General features: G+C 39.3%; 1 protein-coding gene, 1 long non-coding RNA gene and 1 pseudogene across 3 annotated transcripts in view; 2 read left to right on the top strand and 1 right to left on the bottom strand.

Annotated features, from left to right (window-relative positions):
• LOC145910304 (uncharacterized) overlaps nucleotides 1-18423 on the top strand; it is a 133752-nt gene that overhangs the window by 78009 nt on the left and 37320 nt on the right. The gene's annotated exons all lie outside the window — the stretch shown is intronic.
• On the bottom strand, nucleotides 6970-8650 carry LOC145910310 (uncharacterized). Its single transcript, XR_014403200.1, has 3 exons — nucleotides 8584-8650; nucleotides 8286-8426; nucleotides 6970-7145 (listed from the first exon to the last, which is right to left on the bottom strand). It is a non-coding gene; the product is annotated as an uncharacterized LOC145910310 (long non-coding RNA).
• On the top strand, nucleotides 8277-11161 carry LOC145910306 (solute carrier family 22 member 21-like; annotated as a pseudogene). Its single transcript, XR_014403197.1, has 11 exons — nucleotides 8277-8453; nucleotides 8560-8683; nucleotides 8873-8955; nucleotides 9063-9163; nucleotides 9347-9501; nucleotides 9571-9739; nucleotides 9922-10039; nucleotides 10122-10247; nucleotides 10301-10515; nucleotides 10723-10905; nucleotides 11016-11161. The product of XR_014403197.1 is annotated as a solute carrier family 22 member 21-like (transcript).

Below are 18423 nucleotides of genomic sequence, written 5' to 3'. Positions count from 1 at the left end.
GCTTTGTTTTTTAACGTTTTGGGTGTCGGCTCGATAAGCCTCTCTTCTATGAGGATTTTTTCGGTTTTCCGCTCAGGTTTGTCGTTGGAATCATCGCCTTTGCTCGTAACCGTAACCTCAACGGGTTTATTCACAATACTGTCGTTGTAGAAGCGATAACGGTTAAGCGCTTGATTGTACAGTTTCACTTTTTCCTCCACCGGTTTGGACTCGTCCAAAATGTCCTTCATTTCTCTGTCCAGCGCAGATAACGCTTTTTCGACCGGGGTTGCTCGTGCGGCAATTTTGTCTTCGGGCTTTCTCAACATGTTCGGATCGACTAGTTTTTCAACGCTTTCCATTTTTTTTTTTTTTACTTTCCGCCGGTTAGGAGTCTACCGATGGCAGGTATCACCGTCCCAATTAAGGGACCGAGCAGGGCGGACAGAAAGCCGCCGCATTGAATAATCCGACGTTTCCTGGTTAGCGAAACCGACTTTTTTCCCAACTGGCGAATTCCTTTTTTATATTTACACAGTTTGACTCGTTCGGTATGCGACAAAGGCGGGTTACCTTTTGAGATATTAACTGCGCACTCACATATACTGTTTATCAACTTCCGATCTGCGGCATTAATGATCGAACGAACGAGTTTGGGTTTGGCGGAGGCAAGTGTGGCAAGAATGGGTGCCTGATCGTTCACAAGTTTTGACATGTCAATGCACTTTCGACACGTAAACAATCTGCGTTTCCCCGCGAAATACGTTGGTTCGCATGCGTAATTTATCAGGTGTTGCCTGTTTAAAGTCTAGAAGCAAATAACCGTGCGGGCGTCTGGTGGCATCTCTATATGAATCTTGAACCACTCGCCCGCGCCCGGGTTGCACTTGCTTTGCAAGGTGACTGATTTGAGATGCGTCCCTCGGATTTTTGAAGATGATCAGATAATTCGAGTTTAAATTTATCGTGCGGGTATATCTGCCTTTGTCAAATAAGTTTTGCACAATATAGATGACGCTGATGTTTCTGTGATGGCTTCCCTTTGTGAAAAGAGCCGACACGTTTTCATCACAATCGCGCATTAGATCGTCGAGTATTAAAAGCGTTCGCTGGGACGCGTCAAAGTCGGTGGCCAACCCTCGAATAAATTCTACATCGTTCAAGTCCTCGTAGGCCGATCGCCATTCCGCATAACACCAAATCACACGCTCGGGATTTGGAACAGTCAATTTTTCCTTGATCAATCGTTTGACAAAGTAAGTTTTACCACACGCCGTTGGTCCTGCCACGACACAGGTGAACGGACGTAAGAAGTCCATTTTGTCGACTGCGTGTCTTACCTATCACAACTTACACAAACTGAAAGCCGAACAAAACGATTTCTTTTTTAAATAGTGTATTTTTTTTTGGACAGTTTACGCGCACACGAACATATATATATTTATTTACACAAACAGATTATTTCGATCAAAATCGGCGAAGTAATTCACGAAGCAGATCCGACATAGCCGGAGCCAACCCGCGCCCTTGCTCTCGGTAATGTGCTTCCGCCTCCTGCCAATCGGGTCCGTACACATCCTCTCCTTCCCCGGTTCTCGGTTCCGAAAACATTCGAACGAATTGTGCGCCCTTACGTCTCAGCAAAAATTCACACCTCGGTGAGTGTCTGGCGTGTTCAATCCAGGGCGAATCGTTCGTTTCCCAATTGAAAAGTCCACGACCGCAGTAGAATCATTTCACCTGTAACGTTTACAACATCACATATCGCTAGCATCAATAGTTCGAAAATCAATAAACCCAGTAACGACAAACGTTGTATTTTATCTTGTCCTCGCACCCGGTAAAATAGAAACCGGCTTCAGCGAGCTCCAGCGGCGACGCTCGAATATGAAATGGCCAAAACCCCGTTTGAAAGCTTCTCCACCGCTTTGACTCATCCGCCATACATTCGAATCTAGGATAAAAGCAGGGGTACCGCCTTGCCTGCTCCACCATCCAGCGTGACGATCTTCCACGTAACAATGCTCCAGCGCTCAAACGGTTGCTATCCATGTTTGTCGGTCAGGAAAATTTTATTCTGCCTTTCGAAACCATCACTACTTTTAGGCAGATTTTTACCCGCTTCACAGCATAAACAAACACCTCAAATGTGGCCCTATGTCAATCGAACACATCCATATTCGACACGTCAGCTATACACTTTTGTTTAGCTAGCCAATGGCTGTTTTTCACTTCGGAAAACCAGCGTGGGTTACAACGCAGTTTTCACAACAATAGATTTCGCAGTGGGAAATTAAAGCAAGCGTAACACTCTAATTGTTCGACGTGTGAACTTGCGTTGACCTCGACGTGATTGAGAGAACAATTAACAATGCCCCTCCCGCTCACAGAGTCGTACAATAGCAGATTACTCGGCTCAACGCTCTGATCTCGCACTTGGCTCAACTTGGCCTCATCCTCTTTCATTCTCATCCTCTTTCAGCCTGATCCTCTTTCATCCTCATCCTCTTTCATCCTCTAATTACTCGTTGAGCAAGTGGTGTGATAAACACTACTCAGGGGATCTCGGTCGGACCCACTTGGCCGAACACGCGATAGATACAGGTGATCATGCACCGGTCCGACAACCGCCACGACGGATGGCCCCAGGAAACAAAAGGAAAGTGGAGGAAATTGTCGGGGAGATGGAGCAACAGGGTTTGGTGCGCCCTTCGCAATCGCCGTGGTCAAGTCCCGTCGTTCTGGTTCGGAAAAAGTCTGGTGAGACGAGGTTTTGTGTGGATTACCGGCAAATAAACATTCTTACGAAAAAGTGTAGCTACCCGATACCAAGGGTGGACGATAGTTTAGACGAAATGGCTCATGCGAAGTTTTTCTCAACTCTTGATCTTAAGTCAGGCTATTGGCAGATTCCAATGCGGAATGACTGCCGAGAGAAAACCGCTTTTTCTTCGCACATGGGACTTTACGAGTTTAATGTTATGCCCATGGGACTGTGCAATGCCGCGGCTAGTTTTCAGAGATTAATGCGGCTAGTTCTAAACGGGATGGAATGGCGCGGCGCTTTGGCATACCTCGACGATTTTGCGCGTTGGTTTGAACGCCTCGCAGAGTACGACTTCACACTGATTCTTCGCCCGGGAAAAAAACACGGCAACGCCGATGCACTAAGCCGCTTGACCAATGAAGAGGAAGAAGCGATGCCATTTCCGGTCAACACTTCCTACGGCACAAACATTCGTCGCAACGGTACAGAAGAAGTTTATTCCTTAGACTTGCGTCGCTCCATTGGACTGCCATACGAGGAAATAAGTAAAGCCCAACACGACGACCCCGAAATTTCCCCGGCTTTTAGGTGGTTAAACCTTGGCAAGAGACCACCTTACCGAACTGTTAGGTCTGCCTCGACGATGACCAAACACCTTTGGGGGCAATTCGGGCGGTTAATCGTTCAAAACAACTTGTTGTATCAAACGAGTGACTCCTTACATCAACCGGGCGCGTGTGTGTACCGCCTTATCACTCCACAGACCACCAGAGAAACGATTATGTCCGTTTTGCACGACGCACCACTTGGCGGTGGCCACCTTGGGATGGCAAAAACCTGTTCGAAGATCGAAGAAAGACACTTCTGGCCCGGTTGGAGGACCGACGTTGAGGCATATGTCCGTTCCTGTCGCCACTGCCAAAGAAGTAAGAAGTTGACAGCAAGGCCCCGCGCTCCGTTGGTTCCTTCCGGGGAGATGCAACCAATGGAGCGGGTCGAGGTGGCACTTCCGGCGACCTCCAGTGGTAATCAATACGTATTGGTTGCATGCGACATATTCACTAAATACGTGCGCGCATGGCCACTCAGGACGCAAAGGGCAGAAGACGTAGCCGGGACAATGTTTCATCGTTGGTTTACGGTACACGGCGTCCCGGACGTAATCCATTCCGATCAAGGTGCAAACTTTGAATCTATTTTATTTAAAGAGCTAGCACGGTTGATGGGCTGCCGAAAGACCCGGACGACCGCGTATCATCCTCAAGGAAACGGTGCGTGCGAACGCAACAACCGAACAATACTCTCCATGATACGGAATTACGTACAGCGCGATGAACGGTGCTGGGATGAGGCGCTGTCGGCGGTGGTCGCTGCCTATAATGCGAGTGTCCATGAAAGTACAGGTGTGTCACCACATTATTTGTTAAATGGCCACGCTCTACGACTCCCAGCAGATTTATTCGGTGCTCCCGCCCAGCGCGATCCATTCCCGGAACCACTGGAAGGGCTACGCGCTAGGCTCCAGTTAGCTGAAGAGGTGGCCCGTGAAACGTTGCGGAAACAAAGACGGCGCATGGCGTCGCAGTACGACCGACATAAGAGGGGCAAACCGCTGAATGTGGGCGATTTTGTTCTTTTAACAGACCCCGCGGTGAAGCCAGGGATGGCGAGGAAATTCCAAGGCCCGTACAAAGTGGTGGACATCAAGTCAGCCGTGACGTATGAGATCGAGGACGAAGAAGGACACCGAAAAGTCGTCCATTATAATCGCCTCAAACAAATTCAAGGTGAAGGGGCGGACAAGACGGAGGGGCGACCAACCGTGGAAGAGGAAGTCCGGACATTGCCACCTACGGGAGACCCCACGACACAAGTGGCGAAGAAAATGCGCAGGCACCGAACTCTCGCGATGACAACGGAATTGCCAGTCGCCTTCGCGTAAATCGCCGTCCCACTCAGCGCTATTCCCCATAAGTCTGCACGGGAGTGCCTCGACATAGAGGGGGGAGTGTGTAGCGCAAAAGAATTTGCCCACTTGTTTGCGTTTCATTTCCAAGTTTCACGCTTTCGTTAAATCACGTATTCTTTTACGCCACGTTCTTTTTCACCTTTTGTTATTTCACCTTCCACCTGTTCATTTAAATGTTTTGTATTGATTTATATTTTTGTATTTATTATTGAAGTGTCTCGAACGCACCAGTCACCGCACGTTGATTTGATATCGTAGCGCTAGCTCCCTTCCTCTCACGTGACACTGTTGGGGCCAATGACTGGCGAGAGAAAAGAGAAAACCGGACGAACACGAGACGTTAAGAAAAATCGGAGGGCAGACTGTTTTGGGCAGATTGCCATTCGTCGGTGCAATTTTTATGGTTTTATGAACAAGATTTTATCTAAACGGTTGTGCTGGAACAGGCTTGTGGTTGGCCGTGAATGCAGCGTCCTGAGAACCAAGGAAAGCGTTTATTTTAAGAAGCGTAACATGTTCATTCAAAATGTTTTTGCCCATGCTCTTAACAAGGCCCAAAAGTTTTATAATTGCTAAAATTCCTTTTCAAGTTTCCACAAGTCGAGGATTTGATGCTATGTTTTTTATCCTAAAATTATACAATGCCTAAACACACTCATTTAATGCAATATTGCTATTATAAAATAAATTGAACAAAACGAAGCAACAAACAAAGTATATACATGGACAAATTGAAAAGTTATACAGGATAAAAGAAAAAGTTCTAGTCTACGGAAAATTATTTGAACGGAAAAGTGGTAAATAAGGGTTTTCTCTTCGTATCGACCGAAAAATCCTATTACTGAGCGAAGAGGACAAAAATTTGTAAATCGGCGGCGAGGATATGTAAGCCAATATATTGTGTAGCGGGTAAAAAGAAACCGTTGTTTTGTAGTATAATCAGAAATATAACAAGTGGGTCTCAACTTTTTTCACAAATTACTGCAAAAACACTATTTGTTTATATTTTTGTCGCGGTAACACACACATTTACAGCAATCAAGCAAAAGAGTAGTCATTAGGGCTATATATAGAGGCATTTACTTGGAGAATTTACAAACAACGGAGTAACTGATAGCACATTCGTGCACGGTGCGTAATCATTTTGTACAAAGCTATAATTAACAGTGAAACATTTGAAAGAAGGGCCGCTCAATTAATTGGGAGACTGTAACTAGAAAAGAAGAAATTCGTTCCTGGAAGTTCGCTATATTTTCATTCCATTTTTGTTTCCTCACTAGTTATTGTATATTGATATCTGAAATATAACCAAGATATAAAACCAATCAAAATGTAAAACCATGTGTATTTACATAAAACAGATGGTGGTCATTGTTGTCGTCGTTGCTACTGTCGTCCGCAATAAATCTACAAATCAAATCAAATCATGTTTATTTTGCGTTAAATATATATTCATGCCAGACACTAAACAAGGAAGTAACATTCATGTGAAATTATGTCGGTGGCAACATGCTGGCCGCGGATTGGATCATCGTGGTCGACTTTAGTTTCAGATACAGCAGCCGACCGAACCATTTGAACGCTGCAGTACTCAATAATTTTAGCCGTTTTTACTTCACCAAAGAAACACACCTCTGCTAGAACATACACTGAATTCGACAAGAAATTCAATGTTGCCGTGACAAACCGTTTTATTTTCAAATCATTGTGTTATTGCTAGTTTAATCGTATTTTATCTCGGATTACAATTCACAAAAGATTATAAAACATACTCCAAGAGAAGACATTTGAATTCCGTGGCAAAAGATTTATTTCAGTAGGTAGTAAGTCCTGCTGGCAAATATGTACTTGAAAACAACGTGAAAAACAATTGAACGCGTGCTGCTAATACTTGTTAGGTAGGCAACGTAGGCGGTCGGTAAGATATGATGATCGTACCTTGTGGTGGAATAACAGAATAGCACTACGAAATACAGAGATATGTACATGCAATGATCCTGCACATGGGCAAATTTATTAATTTCACCAGTTTACTTGGGAACAATGCCGATCACCGACATAAAACTCTCCATACAATATAACCACAGTACTTTTAAAAAATATTCCACTCTTTTTACGAAGGTATTTATTAACCTCTGTTCAAACGCTAATGTTGACAGGATTCAGAGCGGGTTTGACGCCGACCCACTTCTAACGCAGACAAAGCGAAGGGAAGTAAACAAACCTGACATACATGTTGTTCAGCGGCCCGCAGTTTTAACGCTGCTACAAGCTTGAGAATTAGCCGCAAGTTTCTTGTCCTGTCAGCAGCAAAGGTTGGGCGAGTGCAGTTGCATCGTCAGCAACACTTCACTTCATTTTTGCTCAAGGCAATTGAAGGCACAGTTTCTCAGAAATTGTTTGTAGATTGGTCGTGTTTGTTGGGCCAAGCTGGGATAATTGTAAGTGAAATAGTTGTGTTACACAAGACCTGGTTGTAATAAAAGGTTATACCGACGCTGATCGTCTGCCAGTATTTTCTTGGAGTTTACTGAATACATGTTATGCAATGGACCTATTTAGCCTATTATTTTGGGAAAATGGTTAATCGACTTAATTCTACAGATGTAGTCAGCAATGGCCAGCTGGTGACAGAATATAGGTTTGATTTACATGGTGTTACAACAGACGAATATCTTACGTGCAAATGCAATGGTAAATGTAGGTAAAATATGTGTTGCTCGTTTATATAAACCTGTATAGTCACAGCGTGTTAAACGCAAGTTAACAAGGAGTTCCAACTCAAATATTAGGTTTTTGTGTACATATAAGACCAGGTACGAGGGGACGGCTACGCTTCGTCGATCAAGCGGAACAACCCCGTTAAATAAAAAAATTTCTACGTAAAGATGGTACATGGCTGTGCGCACTTTTGGGGGTTATAGCACAACAATGCCATCCAAATACATGCAACGTTTCAGTTTAAACGTTGTGTAGCCCGTATTAAGTTTCGACTGTTGATTTTTAGATTGACAAGAATGTACATTTGTCTTTGGGTTTGTGTAAAAACTGTGCGGCGCCCACGGGTAAAATAACGACGTCACACTCCCTTGACGTTAAAGGAAGAAAAATATTGACGTGCTTTAACAAGTTAAAGTTTATTGGAGTTTTATATTAGTTGCATGTTATAAACTCTAGTGTTCACCGCATCACGTGTTGTAATTCAGTTTCGTTAGTTTAGTTCGTTCACTTTGTTTATTCAGTCAGTTCTGAGAGCTTTTGACAGGGTGTGCACACTGTTTCGACCTATCAGGTCTCATCAGTGCAGCTGGTGACTGTAGCTTTTATACTAGCAGACACACAAATATCCACTTTGTGGTACCTTGATTACTGTGGCTGTTTCTCACATACATCATAATATTGACGCTTAAAGTTACAACGTTTTTAAAAAAATCTAAATGCCTAGATTTATTTCAAAACCAAGAATAGGCTTAAAACGCATTTACTGAAGTTAAGAAATATGAAATGATTTATAACCAGTTGCAAAACCAAGAAGTTGTAATTTGATCTCGGGAAGTAATTATGACTTACGACGACGCGTTGGAGGTGGTTGGTTCGTTTGGGCGATATCAAATCCAACTTTTCGTTGTTGTTTTTATGAGCGCCATTCCAAACGCTCTTCTCTTCACAGCTATCGTATTCCTTCACTACGTACCCGAACATAAATGTTCGCTACAACACATTGAAGAAAAACTGAACGTATGTTGTTGTCTAATACCAACCAATGCATGCTAAAATAACAAGTTTTATGTAAAAATACCTATTTAATGCTAAATCTTTGGTAAAAGCCACTAGAAATTTTTAGACATCGTCGATAAATTCATCTTACCTCTCCCTTCTGTATCCTCCCGGTGAAGAGCCGAACTCAACAAGTCATTGCACAATCTACAACATTTCTGTTGATAACCTAGAAAACTTGACCTCATCAGGTAAATCTACATAATCCCAAACTGATGTGAAATAAACGTAGCTTGTTTGATAACAATACACATAAAGTGCTATGAACTCTTTGATTTCACAGCACTGATGATGAGCACAACAGTGTTCAAAACATTGGACCAATAATAATTAGCATATTAACACACACAAAATACCTGTAAAAATATTTTCAATCACAGATGCCTCTAACTTGTCTGTGATTGACTGTCCAAGTGGTTGGGATTACGACAACCCATTTGGAATCCATTCACCTATGATGGAGGTATAAGTATGATAATAGTTGCACACATAAAATTTACTAAAATCAAATAAATTTATGATTCATCTGTGCACCAATAATGGACTTATCATACATACAAATGTTTACAGTTTAAATATCTTTGTGATAAATCATGGTATGTTCCACTCATGTCATCACTTTTCATGTTTGGAATGCTTTCCTCCACAATAACAGGACCAATGTCCGACAGGTCAGTGGAGCAACGTCACAAACACTAAAAATAAATATATCTTTAAAAAAAATATATTTTACAATAGTATGGTTTATTGCTTTTGGTAAGTAAACATAAACACTTTTAAAGCTAATAACACAACAAGGTTTTGTAAAATTGCAAGTATAAAATGAAAAACTTAAATAAATTGTACTTTTTTAGGTTTGGTCGCAGACCTGTTTTTCTTGTGTTCACTTTAGCTCAGTTTGTGGTGACATTTCTATGTAGTTTTTCAAATGGTGCAGCAGTATATGGAATTCTTATGTTCCTCACAGGCTTTTCACAAATGGCCAACTACATATCAGCATTTATACTTGGTATAATTATTTACCATATTTTGTAGATTTGTGGCAGGAAACAGTAAACCCCGATTTGGTTTGCTCTAGGGGCGGAATGCACTACACCGGAAAAGCGAAATTTTATCTCGATCAGCTCATACATTGCATTTTCATTGGGCTACATTATTGCACCTGGTTTAGTTTTCTTGTTACCTGACTGGAGATGGTTGCTGCGAGTGAATGGTCTCATTGGATTTCTATACATTCCACTGTATTGGTAAGTACTAACTCCCAGACATAAATGAAACAACCATTGACAGTTTTTTTACAATCATCGGGAGTCTCTGAAGCAACAGAAAAGTAGCCTAATTGTTAAGACTATTTCAAAGTAGGCAGTATTCTAATTACAGATCCGTACAGGAATATTCAAAAAACAAACTTATTTGTGTTTTGATTGAGGCTGATGCCAGAATCACCAAGATGGTTAATAGCAAAGAGAAGGTACACTGAAGCAGAAAAGATTCTTAGAAGCATAGCAAAGTGCAACAAAAATGTGGCACAATTACCACTGTTAAAGGTAAATACTATTTTCCATTTATCTTAAATGGTAAATTAGTGCCTTTTCATGATTTACTTCGACAAAACTATTGACTTTTCAGATTGAAATGACTAAAATAATTAAAGAAGAGCAAACGAAAAGCAGCAGATTCCCAAACTAAACAGCTCAAAGAAATTGTCACCAGCTGTCGCATGGTTTCTATTGTGTTTGCCTCATGCCTTTCTTTGTAAGTTACCATTTGCCATGACTTCATGATAACAACCTCCAACCTTGTAACAGCTTCACAGTTAATGTTATTTACACTGGCTTCTCCATGAGTGTGCAGGCACTCAGTGGAAACATGTACATCAATGCTGTCCTGCTTGGTGCAATTGAATTACCAGGAGAGGTGATAGCATATCTTGCTGTGCAATATGTTAGCAGGCCATTGTCACATGGAGGTTTAATGATTATGACTGGTTTATCTTGTCTATCGATTGGCTTATCCAGAAATGGTAAATAATGCTTTTAAACTGTCAACAAAAATAATGTTCTTCTGTAAAAAAACATATGCTACAATACACTACATATATACTGAAACTAAAACTGACATGTTTTCATCTTGTCAATTTTTGAAAATAATAAAAAACACGTAACAATTATTTACATTTTTAATGTACTTACATAGATTATCTTTTCATACATTTTTAAAAAATGAATAGCAATGGCCACATTTACACTTGCTGCATCTCTCTTTGGAAAAATGTGCAACCTCGCAGTGTTTTACATACTGTATATTCATACCACTGAAGTGGCTCCTACATTGACAAGAAACAGTCTGATGAGTGTTGGGACAATAGTTAGTGGCCTTGGAGGAATATTGTCACCCTACTTCGTTCATGCAGGTGAACCAAAATCTAGCTCCTGATTAACATTACTTATATTACGACAAAAAATATCCACTCCAAAACAACTATTTTATACACTACTTTTAACTATCTTGTTGTTTCTGCAGTAAAACAGCATGGTTTCTTTGGTCCTTACCTGCTTATCGGTGCTCTTGCAGTGTTTTCTGGATTGTTGACATTTTTAGTTCTGCCAGAAACGAAGGGCGAGTCGCTGCCAGAAACTGTAAAAGAGGCACTAAACTTTAGAACGTAAGAAACATCAAAAGTACTTCATATGTTACTAACCATATTATCCATTTATTTAATGTACACTTTTTACAAAACAACCTATTGTCCAATGTTAAGGGTTTTTTTCCAAATGCCTCATCGGAAGTGCAACCAAATCCAACAGTCAGCATAATCCAATCCATGCAGAGACAGAACTTCAGAAGCTCGATGTTGTCGAGTGAGCCACACAGCCGCTGCTTATGTTACAGATTGTTTTACGCTTTGTATGTGCGTTTCACATGTGTTACATTTATTTGCGTATTTGCGCCCAGACTTCTGTTCTTTGACTTGTATTTGTATAAATGCACACATGCGCGAAACGAAGCATGACATCTCACATGGGGTGATGAACATTTTCAAAGATATTTTGTTCTTGTCTAACAAAGTTCTGTGAACATAGCTGAATATAATGCTTGACTATTATTAAAATTAATACATATATAAAAATAAAATCAACAGTGGTAATAGCAGATACTTTCGAGCAGAAAAAGAATCATGGAAATTACTTCCCGCCAAATATTTTAAGTCTGTTCGATAGCGCGTTGGGCCTTGATATCGCAGTACGATTACACCGCTTTATGAGCCATAACCAGGATTACAATACCGTGCTTATTGCATAGTTTTCGCATCCAAATGTGCTTATTTTTCCATCAAGTACGGAATTATTAGTGATACAGCACGGTGTTTCAGGTGTGCGTGGGACAAATTGGTTATGAACTGTCAATGGCTAGGACACACTTGCATCAATTATCACAATGCTCGCACATTGACCTACACACACAATATGCCATCATACACACCTATTATAATGCATATTTAATGCAAAATATGTATTGCGTATTGCTGGGTCAATCTTTGCGCATTGTGATAAATCAATGCAAATATCGGCTGATAACCAATTTTTCCCACGCACAGCTGAATGAATGGCAGCCATCCAGACAAATGGAAGAAAAAATGAAACTGTTTCCTGTTTGTCAGTTTGTGCACCTAGTTTGTAAGACAGTTGTGAGAGATCAGTTGCATGCATCACGTTCCGCTTAATGGGGCAAGAAATAGAACAAACCTTAATAGATACTTTCAGCAATTGGTTAATTTTAATCATGAACATTCTGAGAGTTATGATCTTTACTTTTCCACTCGCAATTATTAAATTATCCGGTGAGTTTTTGAATCAGAGTTAATTGTTTTTAAACGATTTTTTATTTTTTTAAATACAAATTTTAGGTTCATCGAGCACATGCCGAGGCCGATCCTTTTTTCTGTCTGATGACAAACGAACGTGGAAAGATGCAAAGGAACGATGTATTGAACTTGGTGGAAATCTTGCGAGCATTCCTGATGCCGAAACACAAAACAGACTTATTCGTCTTGCAAACGTCAAAAGCATAAAAAGTATTTTGACTTTTTATTGTTTTAAAAATGCTTTCCTCAAACTAGATAATTTGTTTATTTGTTTTAAGGTTGGTCTTTAGCTGGAAAAAGAATTGAGAACAAATTTCTTTGGCCGGACAACAACATTTTTTACCGGCGAATATTAAAAGGTTGTTTTTCGCAAACCTCTTTCTAAATAACAAATATCAAAACATATGCATTGATGAGACCTTACAGATCGAAACAGTGCACAATACTATTAAAAGCTTAGTGATCATAATAGTCCTAATGCTTCTTTTGGACTAATAATATAATATAACCTATGATATATTTGCAAATTTTAATACTATTGATGGAGACTTCGGAAATTTTTTTATACAAACGAGTTTTGTTCGTAATTGTTAAAGGTCATAGATCGTATCCTTATTATTCATGGCTCGGCGATGGATACACAGCTTGGTTAAGTAACCAACTACCAGGAAATGGTAAATGTGTTCGCCTTGTAAAACAATCAAAGTGGGGATGGTGTGCTGGTGATTGCCATGAAAGCATCAACTACATTTGTGAATTTAAAGGTAAGTTAAAACCATTGCAAACTTTGATGTTAAAATGGTGGGTCTTTGCAGATCAGCCACGAAAAATCGAATTTACTCAAACCAATTACTCTGCTATTGTCGGTGAAAATGTCAAAATTGGGGGGAAAATTATCGGACTTTATGCAGAACCACTTCATATCAAAGCAAATTACAACATTTGTCAACTGGTAAACTATTACAAGGGAGTTAATTTTAGTTGTTATATGCATGATGTGAGTCCTTCACAATTTGGTAATATTACAATTGAAGCCTTTGGAGTCGAATCGAAATGCAAAATTTCCAAGAGTGCTTTATTAGTTGAAGGTAAACATTTGAAATTTACTTTTTGCTTCACAATACTTAATTCATTCCGAACAGTGCGTATAGAAATTGACAGAAACAGGATAGTTGCGACTAACTATGGAAAACATGAAAATGTGAGTTGCTTCTTGTCAGGAAACAATTCTATACCAGTGGCATGGACAAGGTACAAGATGGTATATTGCCAAAAATTGTATTTAACTTTGTCCGTAAAAACTCATTCTTCCCATAGAAATAGGTCAACCTTACATCATAAATTTATATTTCCAATTGCATATAGTCGTTGATTTTTCAACAAAGGTAACAAAAACCTTCCTTCTACACGTTTAAGCAGAAATGATGCACTAGTTACATACGCACAAACTTCCAACATTTATCAGTCCTCAACAAATGGATTGCGTATTCTTCACATAACTGTGAATGATGTGAGTGAATCGGGGAATTACACTTGCATGGGAACAAACGGGGTTGAACTGGAAAGGAAAACTTTACAAGTGTTTGGTGGGTCAAGACATTTGTTCTATGAATTGAACTATACGTAAAGATTTAAATTTATCACAGTTGGTCCAAATATATCTTTGAGCAACACAACAATTGTTGCTGAATACGGTCGACAAATCCACGTTGATTGTGTTTCGTTCGGATTTCCCAAACCAACTGTATCGTGGACGAGGTTCGTGCGTCGTTTTAATTGCTCTGTGTAACATTACGTATTTTGACAACAAAATCGATGGTTTCTTTTAAAAAGGAACGTTCTCTACAAGTAAATCCGAGGTAATATCTTGCTTATTATTGTTTATTAGTCGAGGAAATTTGATGCCCAACGTTTCATATTCGGTGTCGGTTTCCCAGCAAATATTATCGCAAGGTCGATACCACGTAACGAAACGCCTTCACTTAACAAAAGTCGACGCAACTTATGGCGGAGTTTACCAATGTTGGGCAGAAAACCGCAAGGACCTAAACCTGCTGTCTCAAACCAGAGAAGAAGTCACTATGAAAGGTATAGTAGTGACCATAAACTGTTCAAGTCCCAGTTAAACTGATAGATGTATTTAGTTCGTCCAAACATAACACTTTCTGCATCAGAAGTTATTGCGGAAAAATTTCATCGGCAATACGTTGATTGTGTCTCTTATGGGTATCCGAAGCCTAACGTTACATGGAAAAGGTAAACACATGATTTAGCATCAGTTCAACAAATCCATAACTTTAATTTTAAATTTTAGAAATAAATCTGTCATCGGAGCTACAACTTCTAATATCTACTCGAGTATTGTTAAAAACACGAAGTATTCGCAAACAGCTCGATTGATTTTTATCATTAATAATGTTGCGGATTCAGGAACTTACGTTTGTCAGACAACAAACAATCATATTGACAAGGTGGAAAAGGCGTTTATAATCAAAGGTTACAACACTTTTGAATTGATTTTACTGCAATCATTTAACCAATTGATCTACAGTACCAGCAAATATATCGGTTACTCAAACTAGCAAAGTTGTTAGTATTCCAGAAACGTTTACAATTGGTTGTGAATCTTATGGTTTTCCATTGCCGACAACATATTGGATTCGGTAAAGCAATTGGCAAAATGAAAACTTTGTTTCGTACTCCGTATATTCATGAAATCAACAATACGCTGTGTTCATAGAAATGATCATGTGGCAAACTGCACTACTAACACATCCTCGGTTTGCCAAGTTCGTACAACCGTCGGCGAATTCAAATCCATATCTTGGTTGATCATGAATATAAACCGCATAGAAGAAGCTGGAAGTTATCACTGCAAAGCCTTCAATATATTTGGTTCAAAAATGGTCTCAGAAACCTTTACTCTTCTTGGTGAAACTGTGATGTTTTCACTCCTAAGAATCTTAGTGATATTTAGTAATTTTAACATTTTTAGTTGAGACAAACATTTCTCTCACTACAAATTACGTCAGATTGCTGGAAGGTGAATCTATAAACGTGACTTGCTCTTCCTTCGGATATTACACTCCTACTGTTTATTGGACCAGGTAAAAAATAACTATCGAAAAAAGCTAAGATTTAAATTTTTCTTTGACATTTTATTTTTAGGTCTTTGGAGAATATATCGAATAAATCGTCAACACGAATATATTATGAAACATTTACCGTGGACAAATTTCAAACGATCAGTGTACTGAATATAAATCTTGCCGATATTAACGATTCTAGTATTTTTATCTGCCGAACTACATCAAATAACAAGAGTTTACGTATTGTCGTTACAACCACACAGCAGGTTGCCTTTGTAGGTGGTATGTATGCTTGTCTTGTGAGCAAAGTTACTCACACATGCAAATATTCATTCATATTTATTATCTTAGGTGTCAACGTATTTGTGTCAAAATGGTTCATTCCTACAGTTATTGGATTGTCTGTTTTGATTATTTTACTCATATCTATAGGTGTGGTAATCAAGTGGAGGTAAACTTTCCTTTCTTCATTAAATCAAAAAATGTTGTCCCATTTTAATTATTTAATGTTTAGGGGAAAAATATGTGCAACCTTTTACAAACGAAAAAAAAACGCATCAGAAACCTCGTTAAAATTTAAATTAAATGAAAGAGTGAGCTGGAAGTACTCCCCAGGTATTCGGAAGATAAGACTGTTTAGGAATCAATCTGTTTAAAAAAAATTTAAATTTTTAATTTTAATCATTAGCGGATGGGCCTGATGACAACTATAACACACGGATACGTAAATTTTACTTGAGTGAATTTTACACGAAGAGCGAAAGTAATTCACACAAAGCAATCAAATCACAGTATCAGGTGCGTGTATAACTTCTGCCATTTATGTTGGCAAAATATTTATTTAGTATTTGTTGGTTTGTGCACATAGAGTCATAGATTGATGATACACAAATTATGTGGTATATAAATGCCTTGCAGAAAATCAAAGGACAATCAGGAAATGCTTTCAGCATTGCAAAGGCAAAGGACAACCCAAGTCGAAATCGTTACAAGAATATTTTACCATGTAAGTTGTTGCTCTTTGCACAACTCAAGGTTGGTTGACAGATTCACAACACAATTTGATGTCATGGGAACACTAATAACGGATTTACTAATTAATCAGAATTGTTCTTCTGGCACTCAAGTTTCTAGTGCCAGAAGAACAATTCTGATTAATAAGTATGCCTGGCAGCAAAAATAGCAGTGGATTTACTAATGTTTTACACATTGGCATGTTTTATTTATTCAAGACGTATCTGCAAAAACTTATGCCGTCATCAGTTGAAAGGGGAGCGGTTGGACTTTCTCCATAGTGATATAAAGCTGACCTGACTGATGCCAGACTAATGATAGCATAAGTTTTGACGCAATTTCTTGAACGAATAAAACATGTGAATGCTTATAGCACTAAATGGGGAACTCTGTTTATTCTCAGAGTTACTTATTGAAAAACATATGCTTTGTTTCCTTGAATTCAATACTTCATTTTTAATATTTTGTTGAATAATTTAAATTTTATGCAATCAGTACGAGGTGAATTGACTTTGGTAGGGTACTAAGAAGTTTTCTGCATTATAATCTTGTCAAAAATATGTAACATTTACACCTACTATGTCCGTAGACGATTACAACAGAGTTGTCCTTCGTGGACTTGAGGGCGATGAAAACGACTACATTAACGCTTCATATGTGGAGGTTCGTAACCGTGTTGAATGGAGAAAATAAACTGTTGACGTTTTTAATTAGGGTTTTAAACAACCAAACAAGTGGATTGCAACACAAGGCCCCATCGATACAACTGTAAATGATTTCTGGACGATGGTTTGGCTACAAAAAGTCAGAGTAATTGTAATGCTTACAAATCCAGACCAAAACAAAAAAGTGAGTGTTTAAATGAATTTTGATTTGATATTTTTCAACGATTTTTACTGTTTAGTCAAGGTGTGCTCTTTACTGGCCACAGAGTTTCGCCCCCTTTAAATTGTACGGTCGTGTTAACGTGAAACTCCTGAAAGTCCTGAACAAACAAGGTTTCATTGTCAGGAAATTGGCAATCGAAGAAGCGAACACCTTATATGTTTCGGTATACTTGGCTTAAATAGAAGCCTATCGTTGTTTGTCACATCGCTTTGAATCCAGGAACAACGAGTTGTGACTCACTACCAATTTATTGCTTGGCCCGGTTATGGAGTTCCACAAACAACAACTGACTTTCTCACATTCACAAACCAGGTTCAGAAGGAAATGGATCGGGTAAATCGAACTTTGCGAACTCAGGTTCCCACTGTGGTCCATTGTAGGTAAAAATAGTGATTATATACCTTGGTAAACTCAGTGACTGCGAAATAACCTTCAAGTATGTTTCACAAGTGGTGGTGCCGGCAGAACTGGGACTTTCATTGGTTTTGTTTATTTGTTGGAGGAATTAAATCAAACTGGCTCAGTTGGTGCTTTCAAGGCCGTTTGCCAGCTGAGAGAGCAAAGAATGGAAATGGTGCAAAATGCGGTAAATGTGTTTCTTTTCCCCGACATATTTTAACTTTTGTTAACTTCATTTGTTACATTTATCTAGGAGCAATACATATTCATGCATCACTTGATTGCACAAAGTGTTGAATGTTGCGAAACCCAAACAAATATTTCTGGACTGAACGAAAACGTTGTGCAACTTAAATGGTTTGTGACCTGCATACAAAAAACTGATTAGCATAAAATGTAAATCATGCACTCACAGTTCACCTTCTTCAAGTGACGTCATCAACGAGATATACAGCTCTGTTAAGTTGTCTGATGACGTCACTGCCTTACCAAAGCCGGCAAAAAGTTCATCTCTTTAATTTTCGGATTGTTCTTCTACATTGGGGTTTTCGGTTTTAAATCCGTGCTCAGGGCAATTGCCTAAATGTCATTGTAAACAATATCCCAAGAATCAGCTTAAAAATTGACGTAATTGTGACACTCGCGATTCGACAAGATGCCGTTAAAAGTGTTTCAA

This window comes from Ascidia mentula, chromosome 8 (genome assembly GCF_947561715.1).
Source record: "Ascidia mentula chromosome 8, kaAscMent1.1, whole genome shotgun sequence".
Lineage (NCBI taxonomy): Eukaryota > Metazoa > Chordata > Ascidiacea > Phlebobranchia > Ascidiidae > Ascidia > Ascidia mentula.
Note: the sequence above shows the minus strand (reverse complement) of the source record. Positions and strands in the feature narration are given on the sequence as shown.